The sequence below is a fragment of the Anomaloglossus baeobatrachus genome, chromosome 3, assembly GCF_048569485.1.
Source record: "Anomaloglossus baeobatrachus isolate aAnoBae1 chromosome 3, aAnoBae1.hap1, whole genome shotgun sequence".
NCBI lineage: Eukaryota > Metazoa > Chordata > Amphibia > Anura > Aromobatidae > Anomaloglossus > Anomaloglossus baeobatrachus.
The window spans coordinates 455,766,413-455,783,791 of record NC_134355.1 but is presented as its reverse complement, the minus strand read 5'-3'; the positions used below and the strand labels follow the sequence as shown (position 1 = coordinate 455,783,791).

General features: G+C 45.3%; 1 pseudogene; it reads left to right on the top strand.

Annotated features, from left to right (window-relative positions):
- LOC142297273 (putative cation-transporting ATPase 13A4) overlaps positions 1–17,169 on the top strand; it is a 332,303-nt pseudogene extending 315,134 nt beyond the window's left edge.
- The last annotated feature ends 210 nt before the right edge of the window (positions 17,170–17,379 follow it).

Below are 17,379 nucleotides of genomic sequence, written 5' to 3'. Positions count from 1 at the left end.
AGTCACCAATCACCGATTTTTGACATTTTTGCGATCAGTGATCGTCGCTCCTAGGGTTTACACACTGCGATGTCAGTAATGGCGCCGGATGTGCGTCACAACTGTGACCCCGACGATATATCGTTACCGATGTTGCAACGTGTAAAGTACCTCTTATGCGGGCGTCACACGAGACGATCTATCGTGCGATGCATCATCGGGGTCACGGTTTTTGTGATGCACCTCCTGTATCGTCGTCCCGTGTGACACCTACGAGCGGCGCAAAACGTTTGCAAATCGTGTGCAAATCATTTATCTTTGACAAGTCGCTCATTTTTAAAAAATCGTTTATTTTTCTTTTTGGGATGTTTACGTCCCGCTTATCTCCGCCCCTCCACTTCTATTGGCCGGCCGCTGTGTGACGTCGCTGTGACGCCAAACGTACCTCCCCCTTCAGGAAGTGGATGTTCGCCGCCCACAGCGAGGTCGCTCAGCAGGTAAGTGCGTGTGACAGGGGGTTAACGACTTTGTGCGACACGGGCAACAAATTGCCCGTGCCGCACAAACGACGGGGGCGGGTACAATCGCTCGTGCAATCGCACGATAGATCATACCGTGTGAAGCCCACATAAGTCTCTCTCTCTGTCTCTCCCACTATCCCTCTCTCTGCCACTTTCCTTTTCTCCCTCTCTCCCACTCTCTCATCCTCTCTCCCACTATATCACTCTCCCTCCAATTCTCTCTCTCACCACAGAAATCATATTAACTGACACATAAGCTTCTTATAATAATAATAATAATAATTTATTCATTTATATAGCGCTATTAATTCCACAGTGCTTTACATACATCAGCAATACTGTCCCCACTGGGGCTCACAATCTAAGGTCCCTATCAGTATATTTTTGAATTTTGGGAGGAAACCGGAGAACCCAGAGGAAACCCACACAAACACGGGAAGAACATACAAACTCCTTGCAGATGGTGTCCTTGGTGGGATTTGAACCGAGGACCCCAGCGCTGCAAGACTGCAGTGCTAACCACTGAACCACCGTGCCACCCAAGACTGTCCTTCGTTTTCTATAGCAGCCAATCAGAGCTCCTATCAATGACCTGTAGCAAAATAGAAGCAGAGCTGTGATTGGTTGCTATAGACCACCTGATATATATCCAGGCTAACTGTCAAAAAACAATCATAAATTACCTCCCACATCCAAACACTAAGTAAACTTTTTTTTGGAGTGGAATAACTGTAAAGCACAGGGTTAAAATGTCCCCTCAAAGCATAGTTTATGACGTTCCCTGAGTCAAATGAGGTGGCTATGCAAAATTTCATGATTGTAAATGCGAACGGATGGATTCCTTAAGCGGACATACACACACACACATACACATACACATATACAGATACATATACTCAGATGTATATATTAGATAGGATGTGGTAACTAAAGCACCAGGTTTTGCCATTTAAGAAACAAGTGCCTGGTGTTAGTGGACCCCACCATCCTATGCCCTAAGCCAAACCTTACTTGCTGACAATGCAGATCCTTTGGAGATTATAATCCTGCACAGGCTGTCAGTGACAGCCTGTCACCACCCACAGGCAGAGGGCACAGACCAAGCAGGACTAGGCCCCATGTCCAAGGGTGGGCTCTACAGCAGCCCCATCTGTTTTACTGAGTGATCTGATTCCTTTATTCATGTATTCATATAAACAGATTTATTAAGAATGGGATAGATTCAAATGCTTAGCAATTTTTTTCTTAAATTACATGTCACTTTAGAATAATGGCTAATAAAGCATTGTTTCCTGTATATTTTTCTTATTCAGTGCTTGTCTTCTTCCTAATGGAACTTTTGACAACCAAACAATGATGATGACACATAGTCAGTCTCAGAACTTTCTGACCACCACACTGTGGCCTGTGAGCGGGATACACCTCATCATTGCTGAATATGTGTTCTCTAAAGGAAGTCCTTTTAGAAAACCAATGTATACAAATTGTAAGTGTTGATGTTATTATTTATACATATACTGAAAAATTATAGTTCTGCATGCCCCATAACTTTTACGTGTGTGTGTGCACGTGTGTATATATACACAGTATATATACACATACAGCAGATGAAATAAGTATTGAACATGTCACCAATTTTCTAAGTAAATATATTTCTAAAGGTGCTATTGACAAGCTAATCTTCCTTGGAGCAGTCCCCAAAGATAGATAGATAGCCCCCCCCCCACATGTAAAGGCCACGGTGATATAGAAAACACAATACAGAGCTAGAAAAGACAGATTAAGCAAAGGTGAGGCCCAAACTATCTTCATAGGAAAGGATGGGAAGGAGCACTGTCTGAAACCATAAATAACCCTAATATATACCAGCACTTCTGATATGGAAAAATCCTGAGGTCACACAACCTCTCCCCCACTGTATCAACACTCTGATGTTACTGGGATCCCATACACTAATATAGATGAGGGACTGAATTAATACCAAGCATGACAAACAAAATACCTTGCAGAATCATGGAGCTAAGTATACAGACACTCCCACCAAGAACTCCACATAGACAAAATAGGAATCAAGCATTAGTATCAAAGTAGAAAAATACAACAAAAAGTGGGAAATAAACAGCAGAGGTACAAAGACCACTTATCTGAGAGAAGTTCTGGTAGTGAGCAGGGCTGGTTTCAGAATGTCCTTAACACACAGGAGACCATTGAGCACCGGCAAGTAACAAGAGAAAATTCTCAGTTATATAGTCCCAATCTGAACCTGATTGCCAATTCTCTACAGGTGTGTGGCTTTCATTCCACAAATCAACTGCACCACCAGGACTGACCACAAGAGGGATCCCCAAACTCGAAAATGTTTCACAACAGGAGTGCATGGGAATACATAAGAAAAAAAACAAAATTTTAATTAGCTTTATGTTCCGTTTATGTCATCTACTGTAGTTCACAAGCCAGGAACAATCCAGGCCTTGTTCATTTTGAGAAAACTCAGTCTGTCAACATGTTCATTTGACAGACGGATCTGCCTATTAGTTATTATGCCCCTGGTGGCACTTAGAACCCATGGAATCAAATTAAGCATGAAGGGAGCAGTGACTGCGGCCTGCAAGTCTCATATTTGCCTCACCTTTATCTTTTGAAAAAAAATGAAAGATACATTCATACAATGGGATAATGGCCCAAATGCACCTCTTATGTGAATAACTGGAGAAAAGACTTGTGGTGCTCTTTCTTACGAAATGGGATGGAGAAGTTCCCCCACATGGTTCATGAATTTGCATTGGCAAAAGTCTCCAAGGAGATAAAAAAAAGTTTGGAAACCCCTTTGGAAACAGCAGCTGCCGATCAGCTGAGGGTATTCATTGTGATTCTCGCCCCCTGAATGTCTGTCCTACCCCTGTTATTTATGCTAATTCTATTATAAAATCATTTTACTTTGTGACTAAAATGACCTGTGCTGATGTCATACCCATGAGATCAGAAGGGGCGGGTCCTCAGCCAACATAGCTTATAGCAGGAATCAACATTTTTTTCTGTTAGCAGAGGCCTTGATCCTTCTTGTCACATGGGTATGACATCAGCACAGGTCCTTTTACTCACAAAGTAAAACAAATGTATAATAGAATTAGCATAAGTAACAGAGGGAGGGGATAACTATGAATACCCACCCCAGCTATCAGCTGATCGACAGCTGTTGTCACTCAACAAGCTGCTGATTTTACAGACTTGATGTATAGAATGAGCCTGACAGTGCCAGTATAGCGCTAGCTTTAGATTATATAGGAAAATCCTGGAGATTGGTTCACTTTAATTTAAAAAATAAACTAAAAATAAACAAAGAGAATGTAGCAGAGGTGAGCAGCCAGTGCTCATGCAGGTGGGAGTGAGTATATCTGTTTGGCTATGTAATTTAATATTGCAGGGATTGTTTGGTGCTCACTTTTTAAAGGATAGAAACAAATTTAAGTAGTAGAAATGGAATCCTAATTTGGTCATTTCCTTGACATATTTATTAGTATGTTTTAATAGTGCCATGTTGGAGAACGCAGCCCACACTACAATTGTGTTATACTTTGTATCTTTTTTTTAACAAACTGTACAAAAACATTTCTTGACTGTTAAAATATACATTAGTCTTTAAAGCTTATTTTTGGGTTTTATTTTGACAGATGTATTTTGCATACTAATGTTAGCCCATCTGATTGCCTTTTTGTTTATGCTGTTTGCGGACATTGAGGATCTTTACCGCAGAATGGAGGTATGCAATAATGAAAAATTGCCCGTTAAATTACTTGTGTAAGTTGCTTTGTTACAAAATTACCTAAAATACTTGGAGATTGACTCTTATTGAATGGGCACTTTAGCAAATACACCTGCCCTTTCACAATTGGTGCATTTCTGTATACAAATTTAACATGTGACCCCAGAGTGCATCATGAAATCAAATGGCCAAGTTTACTCTGGATCAGTTTTAGTGTGAATTCACATTAAAATGAGAATATCAAGCCATCTAAATGACTTTACATGTGTTATGGTCATCTATGCTAGATTAGTAAGGGCAGTATTTTTAAAACTGGCAACCTCGGGAAGTTTCATCATGCTGTGGTATCAAGAGTATATTGACAATAATGCAGCAAAAGGGGATCCTGTAGAGAAAAAGATCAGAGTAGGATTTCTAGGATCAATCTCATGAACAGGGGTGCAGAGTCAAGTAAATTTCAGCTGAATGGAACATTGGTGCTACAAAAAACACATCTGAACACAGATGGATGGAATCGTGCTGGAACAGTAGATAACCAGTTTAAATGCCACTGATGTCCAAAAAGTAAGAAGGAAGTGGCACCCACTGAAGTACAGTTTGTTTATTTAAAGTCCATAAAAACGTCAAATTCTGGGAATAGCCCAGGGAGAGAGGGTACAACAGGTGCACAGTAAAAACAGACAACAGCCGTTTCTCGCTGGCCTGCGCTTCAACTTTTTTTTACAGACCCGTTGAATCACAGGCCAGCATGAAACGGCGCTGTGCCGCCCCCACGTCAGCAGTCGGGCTGTTGGGATCCGTATCCGCAGTGGCTCGAGGGATTTCCCGACCTGGGGGTCACGCGGACACTCAAATAAAAGGGGACGTATATGTACGGGGATTGCTGTAGAAACTTTGTGACGCCACCCACGGTGTGTGTAATTATGGAGTACCACTGCTGCTGTTGGGGAGCACCCGGGGATGATGGAATGGCAGCTGGATGTTAACCCCTCCGTGGGTAGGGGTGGATGCCCCGGGGCTCAGTGTCGAGTACACAGGGAGTGATGTAGGCCGGAGGTGGCGCGCCGGGCCGGACCAGGGGATGTTTGTGTACTCACTGTTGAATAATTGCACACAAGTCTGTTGGTAAACCAGGGTGTCAGTGGCCAGCTGCCGCGTTCGGGTGTACTCTGGTCCCACACCCGGCTGGGGTACCGATGTCCCTTCTTCCGGCACTCTGTAATTTTCCTCAATTCTGAACAACTCCGTATGGAACGGGGAAGTCCGCTCCCTGTATGTTCTGGCTGGGAGACGTGCCTGCGAAAACTGACCCTCAGGATTTCAGTGGGTGTTTGCGGATACCCTATCCCCCGCGGTGGGCTGCCGTTTCGCTCTATCTGGGCTAACACTTCTGAACCAATGTCTGGAACCTTGCTCCCGGCCTGGTGAATTAGAGAAGGGGCTTGCAACCGTCTTCTAACTAGGGTCCAGGTACCCTGCCTGTGCACGGTTTCCGAACCGGATCTCCGCTGTCGGTACTGGCGGGCTCTAACCCTGTCCCGGTCCACTTTGGATTTCCCGCGACCGGACTCCCGTCGCCTTTGGACACGGTCCACTGCTTGCCACCTAGCTAGTAGACCAGGGCCACTAACCTGGCTACACTTCACTAGGCTCAGCTTTTCTTTGACAGTCTGTCACTGTCACAGACTCCACTCCACTTGACCTCCAAACTTCAACTCAGACTAGAAACTTGAAACTCACTTGTTCCCACCCCCGGATCCTCAAGACCCCTAGGTGGGCGCTCCCAATCCGTCTGGTCCTGCCCACTAGTGTGTCCTTCTTACGCTGAGGGGGGTGGCTAGGATTTTGTGGCTGATGGGACCTGGTTTGGGAAGGTGTTGTGTGGGGTGTATGTTTTCTGTGACCACCTGGCAGCGCCAGGGCGTCACATTCCCCCTTGGTTGAATACAGCCCGTCCGCGGGCTGTCCGAACACTGACGTTTATTTTTTTTTCTAAAAGAAACGGGAAAAGGTAAAAACAAGGTAAAACATTTCTTACCTATATGGGAGGCACATTTCTTAAGCGTTGCTAAACTTCAAACATTACATTCCCTTCTTCTTCACCCGCCACCCAAACAACCTGGTTACTTGGTGCCACCGCTAGAATGGTGGGCACCCTTTTTCCCCAGTCCACAGAAGTTCCGGGTAAGGCCTACACGTGCCGGGTAAAAAGTTCCTTACCTGGCAATCCATCTCAAGGGCCCCAAGCTTGGGGGACCCCTGGCTTGGAGGTTAGCCACCAGTTTCAATAGTGGCTGGGCCTTGTGGGTCTATTCCTGAGGACTGGCCCTTGGCCTCAGGGGTTGCTCGTTTAAAGGACACTGGCGAGAATAGTGGTCAGTCTTATCGCATTTGTAACAGACAGGTTGTCCATACCAGTTGTTGTCCCTTCTCTGCATCCACGGGACGTTTTCCAGGCTGTTAGCGAGCTGGATCCTTTCTGGAGGCTTGGCCTTTGGCTGGAGCTGTAGAGTCGCGAGAAACCTAGCGACGTCCTTACTAGAGATGAACAATGTTTGAATCTAACGATTCGCCAATTTCAAATTCGAGTGATTTTGGGCAGTGTTAGAGTCGCTCGACGAACTCTAACAATTTGCTTCAAGTTCGGCCGTTCGAGTTACCATTCGATAACGGTTCGATCACCAAAAGCGTGGATTTTCACAGTAAGGCTATGTGCGCACATTGCGTATCTGCATGTGTCCTGTGTCCCCAGCACAATCCCTCTCTCTTTCCTACTCACCGATCACGGGTGCGGCGCTGCACGGCTGTCACAAAGCTATGGCGGCTTTTCTTCTTTTGAAAATGGCTGCCTCTCATTATTCAATCTGGTATTCCCTGCTTTCCCCGCCCCCCTGCGCCCCCACGATGAGTGAAAGCTGTCTCACTGCAACCAATCACAGCCGCTGGGTCTATATCGTGCAGCAAAATAAATAAATAAATAAATAAAAAAACCTGCGGTTCCCCCCAATTTTGATACAAGCCAAGATAAAGCCACACGGCTAGAGGCTGGTATTGTCAGGATGGAGAGTGCTACATTATGGGGAGCCCAACATCCTAACAATATCAGCCAGCAGCCGCCCAGAATTTCCACATCCATTAGATGCGACAGTCCCGGGACTCTACCCGGCTCATCCTGAATTGCCCTGGTGCGGTGGCAATCAGGGTAATAAGGTTAGGTTAATCATGACAGACGTCTCCCCGAGATACCTTCCATGATTAACCTGTAAGTGAAAGTAAATAAACACATACACCCAAAAAATTCTTTATTTGGAATAAAAGACAAAAAAAACCCCTCATTTACCACTTTATTTATCCCAAACACCTCCAGGTCCGAAGTAATCCACACAACGCTTTCAGCTCTGCTACATGAAGCTGACAGGGAGCGCCATAGAACACAACAGCTCTGTGTCAGCTCCACGCAGCAACTGAAGTGAGCCGCGCTGTCACCGGAGACTTCACCCAGGTAGTGCCTGCGTTTTGTTCGAGGATGATGATGTGTGCGGTAGTACTTGTGTGTGTGAGGATAATGATGATGAGTGCGGTAGTGCTTGTGTGCGGTGATGATGATGAGTGCCGTAGTGCCTGAGTGTGTGTGCGAGGATGATGATGAGTGCGGTAGTGCTTGTGTGTGCGGTGATAAGGATGGGGGCGGTAGTGCCTGCGTGTGTCTCTCTCTCTCTTCCCTCTCTCTTCTCTCTCTCCTCTCTCTCTTCTCTGCTCTCTCTCTGCTCTCTCTCTTCTCTCTCTCTCTCTCTTCTCTCTCCTCTCTTCTCTCTCTCTCTCTCTCTCTTCTCTTCTCTCTCTCTCTTCTCTCTCTCTCAGACCTGGCGATGATCAGCTGATGCGGTCACCTGACGGAATCAGCTGACACTACAAGTCGAGCGGTGAGGCCGGCTTTTTACCACCCGGTCGGCTAAACTATCAGCTGATGCTGTCGGACAGGAGTCTGCACAGAAATGTGTAGGTTTTTTTTGCACTGATGCATCAGCTGATTGTATAAAAGCCGTTTATATAATCAGCCGCTGTGTCATGTGATTCAGGCCCTTGAACCTGACACATCATCTGATCGCTTTGCCTTCCAGCAAACCGATCAGATGATATTGGATCCGGATTGGACGGCGCGGGACCCTTGACCCAGGATTACTGCGGAGGGGGGTTCTTTATTTCAATAAAGATGGAGTCACTAATTGTATTGTGTTTTATTTCCAATAAAAATATTTTTCTGTGTTGTGTTTTTTTTTATCTGTACTAGAAATTCATGGTGGCCATGTCTAATATTGGTGTGACACCATGAATTTCGGGCTTAGGGCCAGTTGATAATATACAGCTAGCCCTAACCCCATTATTACCCAGCGAGCCACCCATCACCAGGGCAGCTGGAAGAATTGGATACAGTGCCAGAAGATGGTGCTTCTATGAAAGTGCCATTTTCTGGGGCGGCTGCGGACTGCAATTCGCAGCAGGGGTGCCCAGAAAGCTTGGGCACCCTGTGCTGCAGATTCCAATCCCACGCTGCCTATTTGTACCTGGCTGGATACAAAAATTGGGCGAAGCCCACCTCTTTTTTTTTTTTTTTAATTATTTCATGAACTACAAGGCTCAGCATGCTCCATTCACTAGTGTATGCAGGAGAGCAGACAGCAGCTGCAGAACTACAAGACTTAGCATACTCCATCCAGGACTGTATGCAGGAGATTTTTGCCCACCAAAAAAATGACGTGGGCTTCGCCAAATTTTTGTATGCTAGCCAGGTACAGCAGGCAGGTACGGCTACCCCCAACCCCCAGCTGCCTATTTGTACCCATCTGGGAACTAAAAATATAGGGAAGCCCTTTTTATAATTATTTCATGAAATAATAAAAAAAAACAAAAAAAAAACACGACATGGCCTTCTCCCCATTTTTGTGTCCAGCCAGGTACAACTAGGCAGCTGGGGATTGGAATCTTCAGCACAGGTTAGCCCGAGCTTTCTGGGCCCCTCTGCTGCGAATTGCAGTCCGCAGCTGCCCCAGAAAATGGCGCTTTCATAGAAGCGTCATCATCTGGTGCTGTATCCAACTCTTCAGCAGCCCTGTTGCCGGGTGGCTTGCTGGGTAATAATAGGTTAATACTAGCTTTGTTTTACTAGCCAGTATTAAGCCAGACATTCTGAATGTCAAGTAAGTTTGACCCGGCCATTAAGAATCTCCAATAAAGGGTTAAAAAAAAGACACCACACAGAGAAAAAATACTTTAATAGAAATAAATACACAGACACACTTGGAGACTCCATGTTTATTACTCCCTCTCACCCCTCCATGATCCTGGTCTTCTGTCTTCTTTCTCTTTCAACCCATGCAGCTCTGCTACATCAGACAGCACTGCATGGGAGGAAGACACTGCTGCTCCCGTGCAGTGTAATTACTCAGTGAGTGAGCAGAGGCTGCGAGTTGTAAGTGGTGACGTCACTGCTGCCACTGTTGAAATAGTAATCTGACAGGCGGGTTACTATAGCAATGGTGATCTTCGATCACCTGATTCCCGGTGCCGCTATTCACCGGCTGTGGCATCCAGTCCTTGCATGCGGGCTGACTCTATAAAGAGCGCCTACATGCAGGAACGGGGAGCCAAGCATGTGCCAAAGCATCTCGCCGGTACACGGAGATGCTCAAACGAGCACCGCGTACCGGAGAGAGGCACTGATAGGACCTAGCATGACGTCTAGACATGTGACCAGTCTGCAGACAATGAGATAATACACACGTGACTGGTCACATGCTATGACGACTTCACGGAAGGTCCTATCATCAGTTCTGGTTACTGGAAGGGCGCTGCGATGATCGGAATGAGAAGCGTCGGGAGACAGAGTCTGCAGGACGCATCGCAGGGACCTGTAAGTGTAATGGCAATTTTTATTAACTGTTTATGTACATGTATAATGTGTTTGTATGTGTTTGTGTTTGCCTGCCATTGTTTTCAATGGGGTTCGAAGGTGTTCGTCGAACGTTCGTCGAAAGTTCGCCGAACACACCTGCCGTTCGACGAACCGAACTCGAACACTACAGTATTGAACTTGGGACGACAGGTCATCAGGAACTCTGGTAGGGCCAGCAGAGGAGGCTTCACAGACATGTAAGAAGTACCAGCCGGCCAAGGTGATGGTATGGGATCAATTGCTTCTGACGTTTGTAAAGCCTTAATGGCCCAATCCTTTAAAACCGCAAAGTTCAAGTCCTGATGTTCTAGGGCCCACAGCCGGAGCTGTTTACTGTCTTCGGCTGACCCCAGCCTCTGCAGAAACTGTTCTACCAGCATCTTATTGCTCTTCGGCTCAGTAATGGAGTCTATCTGCCTCAGGGTGCGCAGGGCAGTTTGTAGCCTCAAGGCATAGTCCCGGATGTTGTCCTGGGGATGCTGCTGGCAATTGTAAACATCATCCGTAATTCCCCTTCCAAGTGGGTTTCAAAAGCAACTTGTAGTTTGTCGAAAATGGCGGCTACCGAGGTCCGGTCCTCCTCGGCCCAAGTCTCTACTTCCTGCTCGGCGGCGCCGGTTAGCTGTCCCAACACCACTAATGCGTGCTGCTTGCCAGTCATGGCGTACATATCAAGAACAGTGCATATTTTCTTTTTGAATACCTGCAGGGCATCGAGTCGTCCATCATACTGAGGTAACCAGGCAGCGCCAGGCACATAAGGCTAGGTTTTCAGCATCACTTGGGTGACTGCCAGGACCATCGGAGCTACCGCTCTTGAGTCCGGAGTGGGAGCCGCCACTTCTCCGTCATTCAGCTCCGCCGCGGGTGCCGCCGCTTCAGCAGGGGCTGCTGCTCCACCACTATTTTCGGGCGCCGACATCTCTCCGGTTCTTCCCCCTTGGTTTTTCGACAGTAGTTCCGCGGGATCCACTGTCCTTTGTGCTTCTTGTCTGGGGAATCACCAACCTCCGCCCGCATTCCCAGAGGGCGGGGTTTCAACTTCGCTCCCTTTTCCGGGGAAGAAGATGCCGGGCTTGTTGTTTTTCGCGCCCAAAAATGGCGGCAAAATGGCGGCTGATGAAAAATTTTAAAACGGAGCACCGTTTACAGTCCAACACAAGGCACACTTCCACCAGATAGGTGCATGGGTTACAATCCTGTTTGTGACGCCAGGTTTTGAGGAGTGCCGTCTCCACATCAGCAGTCGGGCTGCCCGGATCCGGATCCCCAGTGGCTCGATGGATTTCCGGACCCAGGGGTCGCGCAGACACTCAAATAAAAGATGATGTATATGTACGAGGATTGCTGTAGAAACTTTGTGACGCCACCCATGGTGTGTGGTAGTATGGAGTACCACCGCTGTTGTTGGGGAGCACCCGGGGATGATGGAATGGCAGCTGGATGTTAATCCCTCCGTGGGTAGGGGTGGATGCCACAGGGCTCAGTGTCCAGGACACGGGGAGTGATGTAGGCTGAAGGTGGCGCGCCGGGCCGGACCGAGGGATGTTTGTGTACTCACTGATGAATAATTGCACACAAGTCTGTTGGTAAACAAGGGTGTCAGTGGCCGGCTGCCGCGTTCGGGTGTACTCTGGTCCCAGACCCGGCTGGTGTACTGATGCCCCTTCCTCCAGCACTCTGTAATTTTCCTCAATTCTGGACAATTCCGTATGGAATGGGGAAGTCCGCTCCCTGTATGTTCTGGTTGGGAGATGTGCCCGTGAAAACTGACCCTTGGGATTTCAGTGGGTGTTTGCGGATACCCTATCCCCCGCGGTGGGCTGCCGTTTCGCTCTATCTGGGCTAACACTTTTGAAGCAATGTCTGAAACCTTCCTCCAGGCCTGGTGAATTAGAGAAGGGGCTTGCAACCGTCTTCTAACTAGGGTCCAGGTACCCCGCCTGTGCGCCGTTTCCGGACCGGATCTCTGCTGTCGGTACTGGCTGGCTCCAACCCTGTCCCGGTCCACTTTGGATTTCCCGCGACTGGACTCCCGTCGCCTTTGGACATGGTCCACTGCTTGCCACCTAGCCAGTAGACCAGGGCCACTACCCTGGCTACACTTCACTAGTCTCAGCTTTTCTTTGACAGTCTGTCACTGTCACAGACTCCACTCCACTTGACCTCCAAACTTCAACTCAGACTAGAAACTCGAAAATAACTTGTTCCCGCCCCCGGATCCTAAAGACCCCTAGGTGGGCGCTTCCAATCCGCCTGGTCCTGCCCACTGGTGTGTCCTTCTTACCCTGAGGGGGGTGGCTAGGATTTTGTGCCTGATAGGACCTGGTGTGGGAAGGTGTTGTGTGGGGTGTATGTTTTCTGTGACAACCTGGCGGCGCCAGGGCGTCACAGCGCCATCGTCTGTTTTACTGTGCACTTATTGTACCCTCTCTCCCCAGGATATTCCCAGAATTTGCCATTTTTATGAATTTGAAATAAAGAGACTGCCTTTACTTCAAACGTTTAGTAACACTTCCTTCTTACTTTTTTCATTTTCTCCCTCACTGACAACTAGAGGCCGAGCACCACACATTAAATGTTAGCCTTATCAGTTTGCCGCAGCAAATAGCGAGTAGTTTTAATTCCAATATAGTGTCAAGTTTTTTCTCTTTTTTTTCTCTCTGTATTTTAGCAATTGTTTGCCATTGATAGATAAGGGAAACTAAATACTAAAAACTGATGTGCAAAAAAAGCATAAAAATAACATTATTGAGCCATGAAAAAAATATTTATTGGTAAGATGAACCCAGAGTTCTGTTGCAATATTCTCATATGCAAATCAGAACTTTCTAGTCAGCAGCACAAATAGATTTAATCCTTCAGTGTATAGCCATCACATCTATTCAGGTGAAGGTAAAAGTATGCAGTCATGGCCGAAAGTGTTGATGTGAAGAAACGCACCTCGCAGCCCCGCCTGACATCACTAAAACGTCGGGGTCACGTGGTACAGTTTCCCCATTTTCACCTTGACATTCTCCAACCCTGGGGATAGGTAATGTCATTTGGGTAAAGTTTTACACAGACACCAAATGTCCACATGGGCACAGGGAGGCAAGGGGAGTGAGAGAGGGTGACCCATTGACTGCTGGCATGGCACAACACTTGCTCACAACCCTGAGAGGCTAAAAGATCCCTTTCACTATCACGAGTGAAACAGAGCCTTGCTAGCCTGGTAAGAAAGTTGCTCGTTAGAGATAAGCCTGGTGCTTTATCAGGATTATATTGCGCCAAAGACCAGGTCTTTTAGCATGTAATGTTAAACCAGGAACATGACCGTGTGAATTTGTGGATCGAGACAAAAATCAGCCCAATGTTAAATTTGAAATTTAATCACCTTAAGGGCACATTGAACAAAACATTATATACACAATGGATATACTGTACATATACGATGGTCAGATATGCAAATTTTATTAATTATTATTATTATAGCGCCACTTATTCCAAGGCACTTTATAAGTGAACAAGGGTATATGTAACAGACTGGTACAGGTGGAGAGAGGACCCTGCCTGCGAGGGCTTACAGTCAACAGGGAATGGGTGAGGGTACAATAGGTGAGGACAGAGCTGGTTGTGCAGTGGTGTACTGGACTGAGGGTTATTGTAGGTTGTAGGCTTGTTGGAAGAGATGGGTCTTCAGGTGGTAGTTCAATTAGTATAAGCGGATAATACAAAAATTAGTTAACAGTTGGATGTTAGGCCTTGGTTCTGCATATCCATGTGGGAGGTGTGTGGTGCCAGCAGTTTCTGGTTTCTTCCAACATGATATGACTGCGTGGCTTCCCTTAGAAGAGAACATCAGGCCACAGCCTTGCACGAGTAGTTAACCTTTTAGTCGGTCACTCCCTTTCTCACCCCTGAGATGGTCCTAGTTTTCTTACCCTTAGGTCTGGTGGCTGATTTTCCAAAACCTATGATGGATGATACTATAACTTTTTAATAGAGGGACATAGAGAGGCGGTTTTGGTGCCATCAGATCCGGCCGGGCCCCTGTTACACTTGAAGACCAAAAACGGTTTTCTACCTGGCCTCTACTAGCTGTTCTATATATCTCTTTACCCCAGGGTGCTAGAATGGGTCAATATCCAGGCAGTCATTCATCCCGTTACTGAGATCATGAAAATGTAACCGGTATATGGCTAGGATGCACGGTAACTCCTTAGCTCCTTATGAAGTTATGCCTCCCATCCATCCAGTTCTTATTGGATTGAAGTAATAACATGTTCAATATACTGTGTGGGTGACATACAGTTTTAGTGAAAAATCTATAAATATAATTTGTATATTTATAGATTTTATATGTTTGCACTTGCAAAGGACTGGTTCTATTTGTTATCTTTGAATTTTATACACTGGAACATTGCTTTTTCTCTCCTATGCTAGCTTGTCTGCACTCCCTATTACTGGAGGATAGAAATACTGGGAATGCTTATCCTACTTTTTGCTGTTTCGTACAGTGTAGAGGTAAGTCATTTTATATTACTATAAACTCTTGCAAAATTACATTTATTAATATTAACCTGTATCACCTAGAAACCTATACAGTACCTAGAAAGGGAAGGCATGTAACAAAATTAAAAAGGGCTCTAAGATATGAAATGTGGGAAGTGGGGATGTTTTCAATCATTTGCTTTGAGGCCCTTCATTTCCTAGTTTCTTTTTGCCTCTGACAAAAATTAAAAGGGTAGTCCAGAACTATCATTGATTTTAATCCTAAATGTGTCTATTTAATGTAATAATCTAATAATTTTTCTAATACACTTTAACTAAAAAGTCCCTATTTTTCCCTCACTAATCTCTCTAACTAGTTTGTGGGGTTTTGTTTACCAACGTTCAGTTTGTTGACATTTAGTTTGCTTCTTTATCTGCTAGGATACTTTAATGCCATCAGGCAGCAGAGGTTGCAGTCACTGCCATAGTCTCTGTACCCTCCCCAAACTAAGTGTTTTCGATGACATGCATTTTAGGGGCTGGGCTAGTTGCTTCTCTACTGAGCATGCGTTAGTTGGTAATGCCAATGAACACTCAGCACAAGCTCACTTGTCACTGTACGATATTACTGTCAATGCACAGTGGCAGTGCACTCTCTCGCCTGCAGTGAAGTGTTGAACCAACAAGCACATTTTCAGTGCACATTGTAAGGTGTGAATGCGAAGATCAGAAACATGCAACACTCACAAAGTGACTTGCTTGGTTCTCTTCTAATGCTCACTGACAGTGCACATAGAATTATTATATACCTTTAATCCAAAACTATCCCTCCTCCATCAGCTGTCCCTACACTGAAAAGCAGTTTTACTAGAGAAAGGACAGTATATAGACCTAAAAAGGACCTTTGTTTTAATGGTGCAGCAGCAGTGTACCATTACAGCAATAACAATTAAACACTGCCTAATCTAAGTTCTTCCTCATACATGAATTCTCCCTGAACGTTTTCCAGAGGATAATATGCAAAAGAATCGCGTCACCAAGTCTTATATAAGACACAATGTCGCGATGCAGCCAGTCTATCATAGTTATGCCACCATTGGTAACGGCATTATCATGTATGGCAGTCAATACCAGCATGTTGATTGGCTGTCTAACAACTGCGAAACATGCAGGACAGGGACTCGAACATGGAGCTCAAGCACCCACTCATCACTAATGTAAGTTTAAAAATGAAAATTTGTGAAATGTGCAATTAAACATATAATTTATATTTATTTTTTCCACTAAACCATTTTTTATATCACTATTTCACAATTTCTCCTAATATTTGTCACACTGAGTGTTGCTCAAAACTGTCAGACTGTTATGGCAGCATCAGACACCGGTCACTCTACAGATTTTGACACTCCACGCTATTATCACGTCTGTCTCTCTGCTCTTAGAGACCTGTGACAGGATCTAGACCAGAGTTTCTCTTTGCATCTGAGACTTCTCATATTAAATGTATTTCTCTTTCCTTTGGTGCTGGAAGTGCTAATGTCAGTTTTAATTTCCAGCAGCTTCTGATTCCTGGCTCAGGTGCTTCTGGTTGGTGACTCCTACCTTTTCCTATATATGGTCACTTCTCCCAGTAGAGGGTGCTGGGGATTCTGATTCATTCTGAAGCTAGGCCTGGAGGTGGAAGGATCTGCTGAGCCGTTTGCTGTTGGAATCTATGTAGGCTGAATTCTTGGTGTTCGACTCTAGCCGTTGTTGGAAACCTATGACATTTGCTCCTTGCCTTTTTAAGATAATGGAATCTGTCTTCCCATGCCGACTATAGTTTATTGCTGCGTTAGTCTTTGTGCTGTTGTGTCCCTGTCCTGCTGGGGATTGTATTTCATTTTTCTTAGCGTGGTTGTGGAGTTCACCCATCATCTTGTTGTTTCCTCCCTGCTCTTTTTTTTTCCTTCTTATTACTTGTTGTCTTATACCTCTGTGTGAGAGTGCTGTGAGATAGAGTTTTGGTTTCCTCTGTTTATTTATTTCTGTGTATTTAATCACACTCCTGTCCCAATCCTCCCGGGTTGTAGGGGTTAATAGACTAGGGCTAGTCAGGAGCAAGACCAGGAAGGTGGCTTAGGCATCCTTACTTTCAGAGGTATCTCTGAGATCAGGGATAGCTAGAGCCCCCTTAGGCTGAGGGCCATCTAGGAGCCCCTGTCCCCTGCTTTAACTATAAACAACGTGACAATATTAATGGAAATAAGTTAAATAATATTAATAAGTTATTTGATATTGCTAATTATTGGTCATTTTTCCAGGTATTTGTGTACAACAGAGAGCTTTGGTTGGTCATAAAGAAGATTTCTGGCTATAAGTCAAAGAGCAAGTACAAGAAAATTCAATGGGTTTTGGAAAACCATACAGACAGTTCTTTATGCAAAGGCACATTTCCAGGAAGGGAGCAGTTTTCAGTACTATAAAAAGTCTGTGTTTAATATGTCATCCAGTAACAAAGGATAAAAGGCCAAGAGGAGATAAAATATTGCTGTATATATATAGATATGCTCTACTTTTTCATGCTTTCTGACCTCTAAATATTGATCTGGTTGCCTGGAAATCTGGATTATTCATGTTATAAAGCATAGTGGATTTTCCTACTTATTCAAAATAAAGTATAGTAAAGCAACACAAAATGTATGGCATTG